The sequence below is a fragment of the Lepus europaeus genome, chromosome 2 (genome assembly GCF_033115175.1).
Source record: "Lepus europaeus isolate LE1 chromosome 2, mLepTim1.pri, whole genome shotgun sequence".
In the NCBI taxonomy this organism is placed as follows: Eukaryota; Metazoa; Chordata; class Mammalia; order Lagomorpha; family Leporidae; genus Lepus; species Lepus europaeus.
In genome coordinates this window covers 59,280,535-59,294,378 of record NC_084828.1, presented here as the reverse complement: position 1 = coordinate 59,294,378, position 13,844 = coordinate 59,280,535, and the positions used below count along the sequence as shown (strand labels likewise).

Here is a 13,844-nt window from a genome sequence, read left to right as displayed (position 1 = left end):
GTTCTTTATTTCTTAATTTATCAAATTTCAAATAACTTACATTTTGCCCTGAATTCTTTCACTATTTTCTAATCTTTAATTTAATATCAAGAATTTTCATTACTAGTTATTTTCTTTTGCTTTATTAGTTTAAAATGCCACTTTTATTTAAGTATAATTAACAATTTTTGTATTTAAGATATAAGTATATTTTATATATATATGGAAATGATTGCCATGATAAGCTAATGTAGGTATCATATTTCCATTTTTGTATGTGGTTAGGACATTTAAAATTGACTCAGAGGCCAGTGCCGCAGCTCACTAAGCTAATCCTCTGCCTTGCGGCGCCAGCACACCGAGTTCTAGTCCCAGTCGGGGTGCCGGATTCAGTCCCGGTTGCCCCTCTTCCAGTCCAGCTCTCTGCTGTGGCCCGGGAGTGCAGTGGAGGATGGCCCAGGTGCTTGGGCCCTGCACCCCATGGGAGGCCAGGAGAAGCACCTGGCTCCTGCCTTTGGATCAGCAAGCCGGCCACGGCGGCCATTGGAGGGTGAACCAACGGCAAAAGGAAAACCTTTCTTTCTGTGTCTCTCTCTCTAACTGTCCACTCTGCCTGTCCAAAAAAATAAAAAAATAAAAAAAATTGACGCAGAAAGTTTCTAGTATATAGTACAGTGTTATTAACTGTAGTCACCATGCCGGACATTAGATCTCCAAGTTCATTTATTCTGTTCAGCTGCAGCTTTGTACTCTTTGTTGAACATTTCTCTATATTCCCTACACTCAAATCTTGGCAAGCACTGTTCCACTCTCTGCTTCTTACGCATTTAACCTTTTAAGATTCTTCATGCAGAAGATAATGCCCTCTTTTGCCATTCTGTATCTGGCTTATTTTGTTTAGTACAATATCTTACAGATCCATGCATGAGATAAAAAATGGTGCAATTTCCTTCTTTCATTATAGGAAAGCAAGGAAAATCACAGGCGTTTGATAGTTAGACATGTTTTTTCAACTGTTTGGTAGTCTGAAAAGCATATGTGTACAAGATAAACCACATTTTAAATTTGGATCTTGTATTGGGCTAGTGATATACAATACAATACTTTCTCCTGGTGCTCATGGCAGCCACAAACTGCAGCTCCCTGTCAAGTACATGATCATGAGGGTGAACAACTAATATCATACAGGTAACTATGTTGCTAAGCTATTCTGTTCATAGGTTAGGTGTACATTCATTTTTTTTCAAGGGAGGGAATACAGTTACCAAGTTACAAAACTATGGCAAATCAATTCTGTACTCTTGACTGTAACAAAATTGTACTTTTTGTTGTAGTCATATATTCTTTTTTTAAAAAAAAGATTTTATTTGTTTATTTGACAGGTAGAGTTATAGACAGTGAGAGAGAGACAGAGTGAAAGGTCTTCCTTCCATTGGTTCACTCCCCAAATGGCCGCAATGGCCAGAGATACGCTGATCCTAGGCAAGGAGCCAGGTGCTCCTCCCATGCGGGTGCAGGGGCCCAAGCACTTGGGCCATCCTCCACTACCTTCCCAGGCCACAGCAGAGAGCTGGACTGGAAGAGGAGCAACAGGGACAGAACCAGCACCCATATGGGATGCCAGCACCACAGGCAGAGGATTAACCTAGAGGGCCACGGCGTCAGCCCCAGTCATTAATTCTTATAGTGCTAAATGCTCACTCCAAGAATATTATAATATTCACTCTCAAAGTGCCAAATCAAAACTCTGTGGTTTTCTGCAGAGCAAGTTTTTTTTTTTTTAATACAGATTAATTTCTTTTAAAATGTACAGTTTCCCTATTTACAATGAATTTCCTCATGCAGGCTGTTGAATTCTACAGCAGTAGCACAATGGTGTGTGTGGAAGAAGTAGCTCTATTTTATTCTAGTATTGGACCAAAGCCAGGTAGAGTTTGTGTGAAAAGCTTTCAATTATACTCAGGAGAATTAAGATATTCATTTCAGATAACACTAATTTCAGATGATCCTTTTGATTTAGAAGTCACACATCTTTTTATTTTGATCAAAAGTCACATAATCTTTCTCCAGATTATTAAAAACATTTACCTAAAATATAGTTGAATTTTTAAATAACAAATAAATACATCAGCCTGGAGAGCTGGGGCCCTGATGGAGAACACAGACTGTCGTTATCATTTCTCTACAAATGCTGCTCTTGCTGATGCTGCCAGTTCTTCAATATCAGCATTTAATTTATGTATTGTTCACTCCATCGCATCTTGGTCTTTATTAGCATTTGAAGATATTGTACTTGCTATCAGTCTTTCAAGGTAACTGTTGAGGCTGACTCATTTCACAGTGGCTTCTTGAGTTCAACGGTTTTATTTGGGCCATAAGGATGGGGTGAGTATGTAAGTCTCTCATCTACTGAAGCTTTATTTGTAAATGAAATATGATTAGATTTAAGTTTCATTGTTTGTTCTACAAGATAAACTACAGACTGTTCTTGCACATATGTTTTGGTTATTGCTGCACCAATAAGAGACTTTAGAATGGAAGGCAGTCCCCGCTCTGCTTAGAAGTCTGTGCCTATGTAACTTTTCAGAGGGGACTTTGTGTCTGTCCAGTACTTTCATGGCACCCACACTCGAGTTCATGAGATTTGGATATTTTTGCATTGCAGCTATCTTAGCTATTTCCTATAGGTGGTCAAAGACATGTTCCGGAGGTCCAGCTCTTCATGGTCGTAGCAGCCTATGCAATTTCTTGGTAGCACTAGGGGACAAGGAGGCAAAGAGCATAAATTTATTTTTGACATGTTTTCAAATTATGATGAATTTGCCAGGATGTAAACTTAGGATAGGCTGAAAAGCATCTGTGTATTATATACATATGTGTGCATGTGTGTGTGTGTGTGTGAGAGAGAGAGAGAGAGAGAGAGAGAGAGAGAGAGAGAGAGAGTGAGAGAGAGAGAGAGAGATTTTTCCATATCTTGGCTCTTAGGAAAAACACTGCAATAAACAGTGGGGCATACACATGTCTTTGATCACATTGGCATAAAAAGATAGAACTTTATATCTTCCTTTCCAATTTGAATGTATTATTTCTTTCTTTTGCCTAAAGACACTGGCCTTAACTTCCAATACTATGTTAAATGGAAGTGTCATGAGTAGGTATTCTTGTCTTGTTCTTCACTTTAGAGGAAAAAAGAAAACTTTCAGGTTTCATAAGTGAATATAATGTTAGCAGTGGACTTGCCTTTAGAGACTTTATAAGAGGGAAGTACAGTTCTTGTGTAGCTCACTAGTTGAATTTTATCACAAAAGGACTTTGAATTTTGTCAAAATTTTTGTGCATCTGCTCAGGTGATAATGTTATTTTTTTGTCTAAATCAGATCCTGGGTTTTTCATTTGTGGAAGTGTTTAATCACAGCTTCAATCTCATTCATTATTGGCCTCTTTGGATTTTCTTTTTTGTTTTTTTTCTCAAAGAAACATTTTATTTAAGGAATATAAACTTCATGCATTTCATAAGTACAACTTTAGAAATAAAATGATTCTTCCCACCATACCTGCCCTTGCACACACACTCCTCCCTCTCCCATTCCTAGTCCCATTCTCTACTAAGATCCATTTTCAATTAATTTTATACATAGAAGACTAACTCTGCACTAAGTAAAGAATACAACAATTTGCACATACACACAAAACTGTTCCTCAACATTCAAGACAAGGCTGTTCAATGTAATCACATTCTGAAGTTAATTTCACTTTTTTTTTTTTTAGAAACTTAACTAAAGAAGCATGCAAGAATGATACATCTTTTGTGGACACTTTGACATAATTATTATACAACTCTTTGAGAACAGAAGTCCTGCGTGGGAAGTTAGTGCACAGAGATTCCTATTGTTAATTTAACAATTAACACTCTTATGTATGACATCAGCGATCACCCAAGGCTCTTGACATGAGCTGCCTAGGCTATGGAAGCCTTTTGAATCCACAAGCTCCATCAGTATTTAGACAAGGCCATAAGCAAAGTGGAAGTTCTCTCCTTCCTTCAGAGAAAAGTACCTCCTTCTTTGATGATCACTTTTTTCTATCCGGGTATCACTCATCGAGGTCTTTCATAAAGAACATATTTTGCCACAGTGTTTTGGCTTTCTATGCCTAAAATATTCTCATGGGATTTTCAGCCTGACCAGAATGTCTTAAGTGCTGATTCTGAGGTTGGAGTGCTACTTAAAACAATTGTCATTCTATGAGTCTGATCTGTGGACTTCTTCCCATGTTGGAGCATTCACTCATTTTTAATTCTATTATTATTATTACCAGACACTTAATTCTATCCATATGATAACTTTAACACTTAAGATTGTATTTTTACCACCAAGCTTAAGGGAATTTGTGAGTCCCATGGCAAATTTTTAAACCACACCATTATACATAAGTCCATAAGAATGTATGCAGAACTACATAGATTTACAGTTATAAGCCTCATGTACTTCATAATTACAACTTTAGGAATATGTGACTCTTCCCACCATGCTTGCCCTCCCACCTATATCCCCACCCTGTTTCTCCTACCTCTGTTATTCCTACTCTTATTTTTTTTTAAATTTATTTGTTTATTTGAAAGGAAGCATTACAGAGAGGCAGAGAGAGAGAGGTCTTCCATTACTGATTCACTTTCTAGATGGCCACAGTCACCAGAGATGTGCTGTTCCAAAGCCAGGAGCCAGGAGCAGCTTCCCGGTCTGCCACGCAGGTGCAGGGGCCCAAGGATTTGGGCCATTTTCGACTACTTTCTCAGGCCACAGTGAAAGCTGGATGGGAAGTGGAGCAGCTAGGACTCAAATAGGTGTGCATATGTGATGCAGATAGTGGCTTTACCTGCTATGCACAGTGCAGACCCCTCCTATTCTTATTTTTACTGAGATCTATTTTCAACTGAGTTTATACTCATATGTTTAACTCCATGTTAAGTAAAGAGTTCAGCAAATAGCATGAAAAAAAAAAAAAAGCTCTTCATCAACAGTAAAGACAAGGACTGTTCAAACCACTGCTTCTCCAAGTGTCAATTTTACTTCTATATATTGCCTTTTAGGGGCTCTATTATCACAGACCAGAGAGAAGATATGGTATTTGTCCCTTTGGGTCTGGCTTATTTCACTAAGTGTGATGTTTTCCAGATTCATCCATTTTGTTGCAAATGTTCAGATTTCATTTTTTTTTACCACTGTATAGTATTCCATGGTGTACATATCCCATAATTTCTTTATTCAGTCTTCAGTTGATGGGCATTTGGTTGATTCCATGTCTTAGTTATTCTGAATTGAGCTGCAATAAACATGGCAATGCAGATAACTCTTTCATTTGCTGATTTCATTTCCCTTGGATAGATTCCCAGGAGTGGGATGACTGGGTCATATGGTAGGTCTATATTCAGATTTCTGAGATGTCTCCATACTGTCTTCTATAGTGGCTGTACTTGTTTCATTCATGGCAACAGTGGATTAAGGTACCCTCTCTCTCATGTCCTCACCAACATTTGATGTTTGTTGTTTTCTGTTTTAAAGCCATTCTCATGGGGGTGAAGTGAAACCTCTTTGTGGCCTTGATTTGCATTTCCTCAATAGCTAGTGATCTTGAGCATTTTTTTCATGTGTCTCTTGACCCTTTGGATTTCCTGTTTTGAAAAATGTCTAAATCCTTTTCCCATTTCTTAACTGGGTTGTTTTTTATGTTGTTGAATTTCTTTCTCTCTTTATATATTCTTGTTATTAATACTTTATCAGTTGCATGGTTTGCAAAAAATTTCTCCTATTCTGTCGGTTGCCTCTTCATTTCTTGAGTGTTTCTTTTGTAGTACAGAAGATTCTCGATTTTATGTAATCACATATGTTAATTTTGGCTTTGATTGCTTAGTTTCACTGATTTTTCATTTTCTATTCATGTTATATATTTTGGATCTGATCCTTATTTTCCCCCTTATTCTACTAATTTTATGATTAATTTGTTCCTTTTTTAGTTGTCTGAGGTACAAATGAGGTTATTTATTTTTTATCTTTCTTTTCAGGTAATTTTTTTTAATAAACTTATCTTTTAGAACTTCTTTTGCTGAAGTCTCTAAATTTGACATATTGCATTTCCAAGCCTATTAATCTCTAAATAAATTTTCATTTACATTTTAATTTCTTCTTTCACTTGTGAGTAGCTTAATTTGCACATATGTGTGTGTGTGTGTGCAATCCGTCAATGTCACATTACTTTTGACTTCCAGTTGTGTACACTTATGGTCAGGAAAAACATGTGATATGTTTGCACACCTCTCAATTTAGTTAAAATTTTTTTTGTAACCTAATACACTTTTTATTTTGGAGAATTGTCCTTGTGTTTTTGAGAAAAATAAACCTTCTGTTGCTGGAATCTTCTGTGTAGGTCTGTTAGTTTTTTGTTGTTGTTGTTGTTGTTCTATATTGTTCAAGTCTACTCTTTTCTCATTAGCTTTCATCCTTTGTCAAAGTGTGATGTTTGCATTACCTGCTATTATTATTTGTTGCTTATTTTCCCCTCCAGTTTTGTTAATATTTGCTTTATATATTTTGGCAATACAGTGGTAAGTACTTATATATTTATTATTGTTATATCATCTTGAATAATTCACTCTTTTATCATTATGTAATTGTCTTTCTTCTCCATGTGAAAATTTTTTACTTTAAGTCTATTTTATCTGAAATATGTGTAGTCATCTCTGCTCTTTTGGATCTGATTCCACAAGAGATCTCTTTTAAGCCTTTTACTTTCTTTTTGAATATCCTTAAAGCAAGAATGTCTCATAGCCAATATTTAGTTGGATTATTTTCTTTCAATTTGTTTAGCCACTATATGACTTTGAATTGTAAAATTTTATTCACTTGTATTTAAAGTAATTATTCATAGGTAAGGATTTACTACTGTAATTTTTTTCTCTGTCTTATGACTGTATTGTAGATCTTTCATCTCTTCTTTGTTTTCTGTCTTTGTTATTTGGCAATTATTTTTTGGCAATGGTAAGAACTGATGCTTTTCTCTTTATTTTTTCTATGTCTGTTACAGGCTTTATATTTGTGAATATCACAAGACTTGCCTAAAACATTGTATGGTATCTAATTAAGTGTGTAACAACTTTAATATCATGCAAATGTTTGTTTTCCCATATTTTATATTATTGCTATTACAAGTTAGATATTTATTTTGTATAACCATTGAAAGGAAAACGGGAGCAGTAGAGAGAGGAGACAGGATACAAACTCACAGCCAAAACAAATTTATTCAAGATAAATTCTGAGAAGCAGTCAGCTGCTGCCATTCACACAGACCAGACACATGACAGAGGGCCCAGTCCTACAGAGGGCTGGGTCTTATATAGCTCAGGGAGGGTTAAGGGTCTGGAGGAAGGGCAGTTGGCACAGGTGAGTTTTTTCTTGCAGGTTTTTCATGGGCTTACAAACTTGGAAGACAATACAGAGGATGGGTTGGGGAAGAGTACAGGGTGTGGGATTGAACGAGTGTCTTGAAAGGATGTAGAGGTAAAGAAGTCCATTGGGGAATTTGATTTACTTCAGGCAAAGAGCTAAAATAACTGAAACTTATGTTCTTGTTCCATCAACCAGAAAGAAATTATTGTAACTATAATTAGTCTTAATACTTTTCCTTTTTAATTTTTACACTATGGTTAATAGTGATTTTTGCCCTGCCATTTACAGAATTACAGTATTCTTGAATCTATTTTTTTAAAGATTTATTTATTTATTTGAAAGAGTTACAGAGAGATGGAGGCAGAGAGATGGGAGTCGATGAGGGGGTATCTTCTATCTGCTGATTCACTCCACAAAAGGCCACAATATCTAGGGCTAGCACAGGCCGAAGCTAGGAGCTTCTTCTGGGTCTTCCACGTAGGTGAAAGAGCCCAAGCTCTTGGGCCATATTCAACTGCTGGATCAGAAGAGGACCAGCCAGGACACAAGCTGGTGCTCGTATAGGATGCTGGCATCATAGGTGGAAGCTTAGCCCATTCACCACAGCACTGGCCCCCAAACTCTACTTATTTTAGCAATAGGTTTTATACTTTCATATATTTTCTTGTTGCTAATTTGTTTTTGTTTTAACTTTAGGAACTCACTCCAGCATTTCTTGCAAGGCAAGTCTAGTGGTGAAGATCTCCCCTAGCTTTTGGTTTGGGAACAGTTTTTCTGTTTCACTTACGAAACACAATTTTACTGGATATATTATTCCCAGTGAAAAATCTGTAAGTAGAGGCTCCCTTGAACTTTTATTGATAAGTCATTTTTCTCCTGATGCATTTATAATGCCCTCTTTGTCTTTTACTTCTGACAATCTGATTATAATGGGTCCTAGTGAAAATCTATTAATGTTTAGCCTTTTTGGGAATTGCAACTTGGCTGCTCAAATTTCTTTTCATATTTGAAAAATTTTGTATCTCTTTTTAACATGAATTTTATCTGTATTTCTCTTGCCTTTCTCCTACAGAAAATTCCATTTGTGTGTGTGTGTGTGTGTGTGTGCGTATTGCTTCACATTGACCATTTGTTAGATAGGATTTCTTCACTATTTTTCATTCTTTATTTTCTTTTTTTGTTCCTTCAACAAGTCCAACAGTTGGAGTTCTCTGTTATGTTTTTCAATTCAATAATTATATTTTTCAGCTTTAAGATTTTTATTTGGTTCTCTTGAATGCAATTTTTTAAGTTAAGCTTCTCTACTTTTTCATATATTATTTTCCTGATTTTTGTATAGATTCTATGTTTCCTCTTGTAGTTCACTGAGCTGCTTTAAAATGATAATTTTGAATTTATTGATCTTCATTTCTTAAGATTACCTACTTGAGCTTTGTTAGTTTTATTTGGTAGTGTCATGTTCATCTCATTCTTAATCATTCATGTAGACTTCTATTTGAAGGAGTGGATACCTTGCCTAGTCTTCAGAGTTTCTTTAGATAAATGCTCCTTTGCCTGTTGAGACTTTCTTCAGGCAGAGTCAAGTAGAAGACTTAGGTCCAGAGTCTAGAGATTAACTCTTGCATGGCAGCCCAGTTAGCATGGGATCCGTAACTGTGGATCCTTTCTATCCCCTAGAAAGTAATGAATATCATAAAACCAAGGTAGAGAATGAATGGACACGGATCATGAAACTGTTTCAGGGATTGTGATCAGGACCAAGGAGCAACAGTCCCTGTTACTGTTGGCATGCATTGACATGGTTCCCTGTTAGTACTTTGCTGTAAGGGGCTGAAGACAGCACCAATGACAAGGAGGACTGGAGTTGAATCCATGGGGAAAAGGGGTGCATCCAGCTTCATGGTTTGTGGGCCTGGCTGTGGTACATGAGCTATTTCTCCAGGAGATCTTCCTTGATCCTGAGCCAAAACAAGGTCTCATAATCATCTTTTTGGATCCCAAAGCTCCTACAAGGTACCTATTAAGGTAATTTTTTTCATGGATGATTACCAAGTGTTTGTTCCTGTGGGGTGATGACAGATTGGGATGCCTTTTCTGCAATATTTCTTCTTTTATTCCTTTTTAAACTTTCACTTAACACAATCCTTGTTTAATTTTTTAAACCCCTATTTTCCATTTTGTTTGCAACAATTGTCTTTTTGCCCTATTTTCGGTGTATCTTTATGAGGAATCACTTAATTTCTTGACCTGCTTTCTGTAAAATAATTATATTTGATTCTTCAGTGTATTCATGAAGTTTGTATAAGATTATTCATTACTTGACATTTAACCAACTTTTTAAGAAAATTTATTAATGCAATTGAGAGGCAGAGTTTTAGATATACAAGAAAGGAAGAAGGGAAAAAGGAGGAGGGAGAGAGAGAGTGATCTTCCATTCACTGGTTCACTACCCAAAAGGCTGCCACAGCCAGTGCAGAGCCAGACCAAAACCTAGAGTCTGGAACTCCATTGGATGTCCCACATGGGTGCCAGTGGCACAAGTATTTGGCACATCCTCCACTGCTTTCTCAGGTACACTGCAGGCAACTGTTTTGGAAATGGAGTAGCCAGGACTTGAACTGACCCATATAGGATGCCAGCATCACAGGCTGCAGCTCAGCCTGTTGTGGCACAACACCAGCCTTCTTAACCAACTTTATGTTATAGATCGGAAACACATTTATGGATTATCTGAATACTACAGTAGATTTTGTGTACATCAGAACTGGTCATAGTATTCAATGTTTTCAGTGTAAGATAATTATGATTTTTTTCTCTAATGATGTCCAATTTAGTCATGAGACCAGACTTATCCTATAAAATCTGAAAAAGGTAACTTGATCTTCTTCCTAGACAAATATTTAATATTTTTTTCTTTTTCTTTGCTATTATTTGGGTACCTTAGATCAGGATTCTGCCTTATTCCTGGGTACAATTTTTAGTAATACCCTATGTGATCTGTAAGACGTAAGTGATATGAGCAAGAAATAAAATATTGCTTTTTTATAAGACTCAGATTTATAGGATATTTATAGGCAAAAAATAGTAACATACTTGAAAGTAGTCTTCCCTTTACCTAAAATTTCTTTGTCATTTATTATATTCATGAATTTAAAAATAATTTTCATCATTCTTTTGTTTTTAATGGGAAGTAAGGGTTGCCAAGTGAACAACCAAATCTAGACTGATTAAAACAGTAATTTTTGAAGAATTAGAGTGATGAATCATGTGGTGAAGTGTAACTCATGTTAAACATTATTTATTCCTCATGGAATAAACAAATAGCCTTATTACTTACATTGTACTGTTTAAAATCTCAGTAAATGGTTCGTCCCATTAATTTCTTATGAGTTTCTGATTTTTGTCTCTGCCATTTGTTGCATCTGAAGATATTGAGTAAATACCAACCATTGATGTTAATGTATTTTCTCTATTGAAATAGTTTAACTCACAATACTTTGCTTATATCTGAGATTCCTTTTATCACATTCTGAATAAAAATTTATCTTGTCATTTCCACACAAGTGTTCCAAACACTTGCCAAGAATTTTAAATGTACTATATTATTTTCACAGCAACTCTAATAGTTATTTTTTTTTTAATCTTGCTTCTCAATTCTAAATCAAGCTTTCTTTGCTCTGTTATGCAGACTAGAATTTTACAAAATGACTCTCCAGATATTTTCATTAAAAGTTTCTGATTAGATTCTTGAAATAAGAAACAAAAAAGGAATACTCAAAGGCAATAAAAAAGGGTAAGGCATTTCATTCCGTCTGGTGTTTGTTCTTCCTATCATATTGCTATAGTAATGGCTGTTGATTCTAGCCTCCAGATTTTTTCAACATGCAGAGAAACAGCCTCATTCCAGAAAATAAGTGGTTTTGTCAGCAGGTCGTCTGCCACACTAAGAAGTCTGAGTCATTGCTCACTCATCTTGAGAACTTCTCTTTTCTCATCAACCCAAGTGCTTCCTTCTTTGTCCCATGTTTTATTAAAGCATAGGATACAAAAAAATGATACAGTATGCATCATAAATAAGCCTGGAGCTCATTGAATTTTAACAAGGTGAATACTCATGAAACTAGCATTAAGATAAAGAGGCAGAACATTAATCTGGAATGTCCCTGTTTTCCCCTTCCTGTTTTATATTCTACTAAAAGTAAACCAAATCCTAATCCTTAACAGAATAGATTGTGTGTTACAATTTTTGAACTTATATAAATAAATGAGTATTTGTATCAATCCTTATATATTTTATTTCAAAAAGAGAAGTAAAACCTGTACTATATATTTAAAGATATTTACTGCAATGATACAATGCTAGCTAGACACATGCCAACTCCTTAGGTAAGGAGTAAGAAAGGCAAACTGGACCTATTAGGCATGGGCTAAAATCAAATCAAACAGTAGGAATTTCTTCTTCAGAGAAAACTCAATTCTGTTTTTGAGGAATTTGCACTGATTGAACAAGGACTAGTTTAAGACTCAATTAATTAAATGTTGGCTGATTGTGGATTTTAATCAAATCTACAAAATAACTTCACAACAATACTTTAACTATTGCTTGAATAATTACTAGCGATGATACCCTAATTAAATTGATACAAAATTGACCATTACACTGATTTTGTAACTTTTTGCTCAACATTATATTTGCAAAAGTTGTTGCTTTTGTTACATTTACTTATATTTTCTGTATTTTAATGGCTGTAAGATATTTAATTTTGAAAATATAGTAATTTATTTTTCTATACTATTGTCAATGAGCATTTGAATAGCTTACAGTTTAGAAATACTATGACATTTGCCACTATAATTAACTTACTGTTTTCCTTTTGGTAACACTGGCTTTCTGTTGGAAAGCACCTTGGGCTTACAGTTACTGAAGCATATATTTTGTATATTGTCAATACTTTACAAAGTACTTATATCCATGTACATTTCCAATGAAGTACATTAAAGGACTCACTACTTTGTATTCTCACCAACACTGTGTATATTACATTTTTTATATAGCTAACCATCTGGTATGTTTGAGTGTATATGTGTATGTGTGTCTTATTTTGGCTGAAATCTGTAATTCCCTGACGAATAATAAAGTAAGTGATATTTTTGGTAATTTACATACTCTTTTTAAAATGGCTGTGCAAGCTCTTTGTCTATTTTTAATTGGCCTCATTGGCATTTATTTTTTTATTTAAGAGTAGTAGTTCTTTATACATTCTCAATAGGAGATTTTGTTAGTTATCTTTCTCTCTGAATGTATATCTATAGTGTATGTATGCATCATCTAACTATATTGATCCATTGATAGATAAAGTACAAATATTTCTTTCTATAATTTGCATTTCCACTTTTGTTTGAATAAAGAGAAGTTCATTATTTTCATGTAATGTATAAATCAATGGATCATTGTGTCCTTTCTGTTTATTGAATTTTTGTCAAGCATAAGAACTTTTTGACTGTATCAAGGTCATAAAGATGTTCTCCTCTAAAAAATAAAAAAAAAATTGTTGAAATTTCATATTTAGATGTAAACCATCAGGAATGGATTTTTATGAATGGCATGAATCTGCCAGATAAGATCAGTCACATTTTGTTCATATAGATATCTAATTGTTTAAACAAAATGGCCATTAAAACAATATGAAGAATCAAATGAACATTTATTCCTAATGTGCTGTTTTCTGAGACTCTTTTGAATTTTTTTTGTTCAGTCATTTTGTCATTGTCCTATTCTGAGCAAATGCCATACCATTGCATCTTAATTACAACTTCATATTGATTTCAGATTAAGCATTTAAAGTGTTTTTTCATAATTGCCATGGTTATTTTTTGTTTATTTCATTCAAATATTATCAATATATCATTTTTATGATCTACATGGGATCCAATTATTACTTTGTCTATGCATTTTTACTTATTATATTGCATGTGTTATATTTTATTTGATTAACTTTGGTCCTATTTTGCCAGTACAATTTACTTTGTTAGTATCTTTGAGAAGTATTAGAATTAAAGTGATTCTGGCCTTATAAAAAGAGTTTAAAAATGTTCTTCCTTGTTATGGGTTGAATAGGGCTTCTCTATCTCAAACTTATATAGTAGTTTAAACATGGATGTCATGTTAATGGTTGATAGATTAAGGGCGGGGACTTGATATGATTATGAAATCTGAAAGACTGATCTGGAGGGAGATCATTAGGACATGAGGAGTATGCTCACAGAAGATGGTTCAATTGAGAGGGTTGATTATTTCCTAGTTCATGTACTGCCTAGCTGTTGTCTCTTCCTAGCTCATCATTATTTCATATCTGCAATGACTGGCATCTACAGATACCAAAACTATAAAGCCACTTGATCCTGAACAATGACATCCAAACT

The 13,844-nt window shown here is 34.9% G+C and overlaps 1 pseudogene; it reads right to left on the bottom strand.

Moving 5' to 3' along the window:
• Window positions 1-2,153: 2,153 nt before the first annotated feature.
• Window positions 2,154-2,703, bottom strand: LOC133750940 (PRELI domain containing protein 3B-like; annotated as a pseudogene).
• Window positions 2,704-13,844: the final 11,141 nt, after the last annotated feature.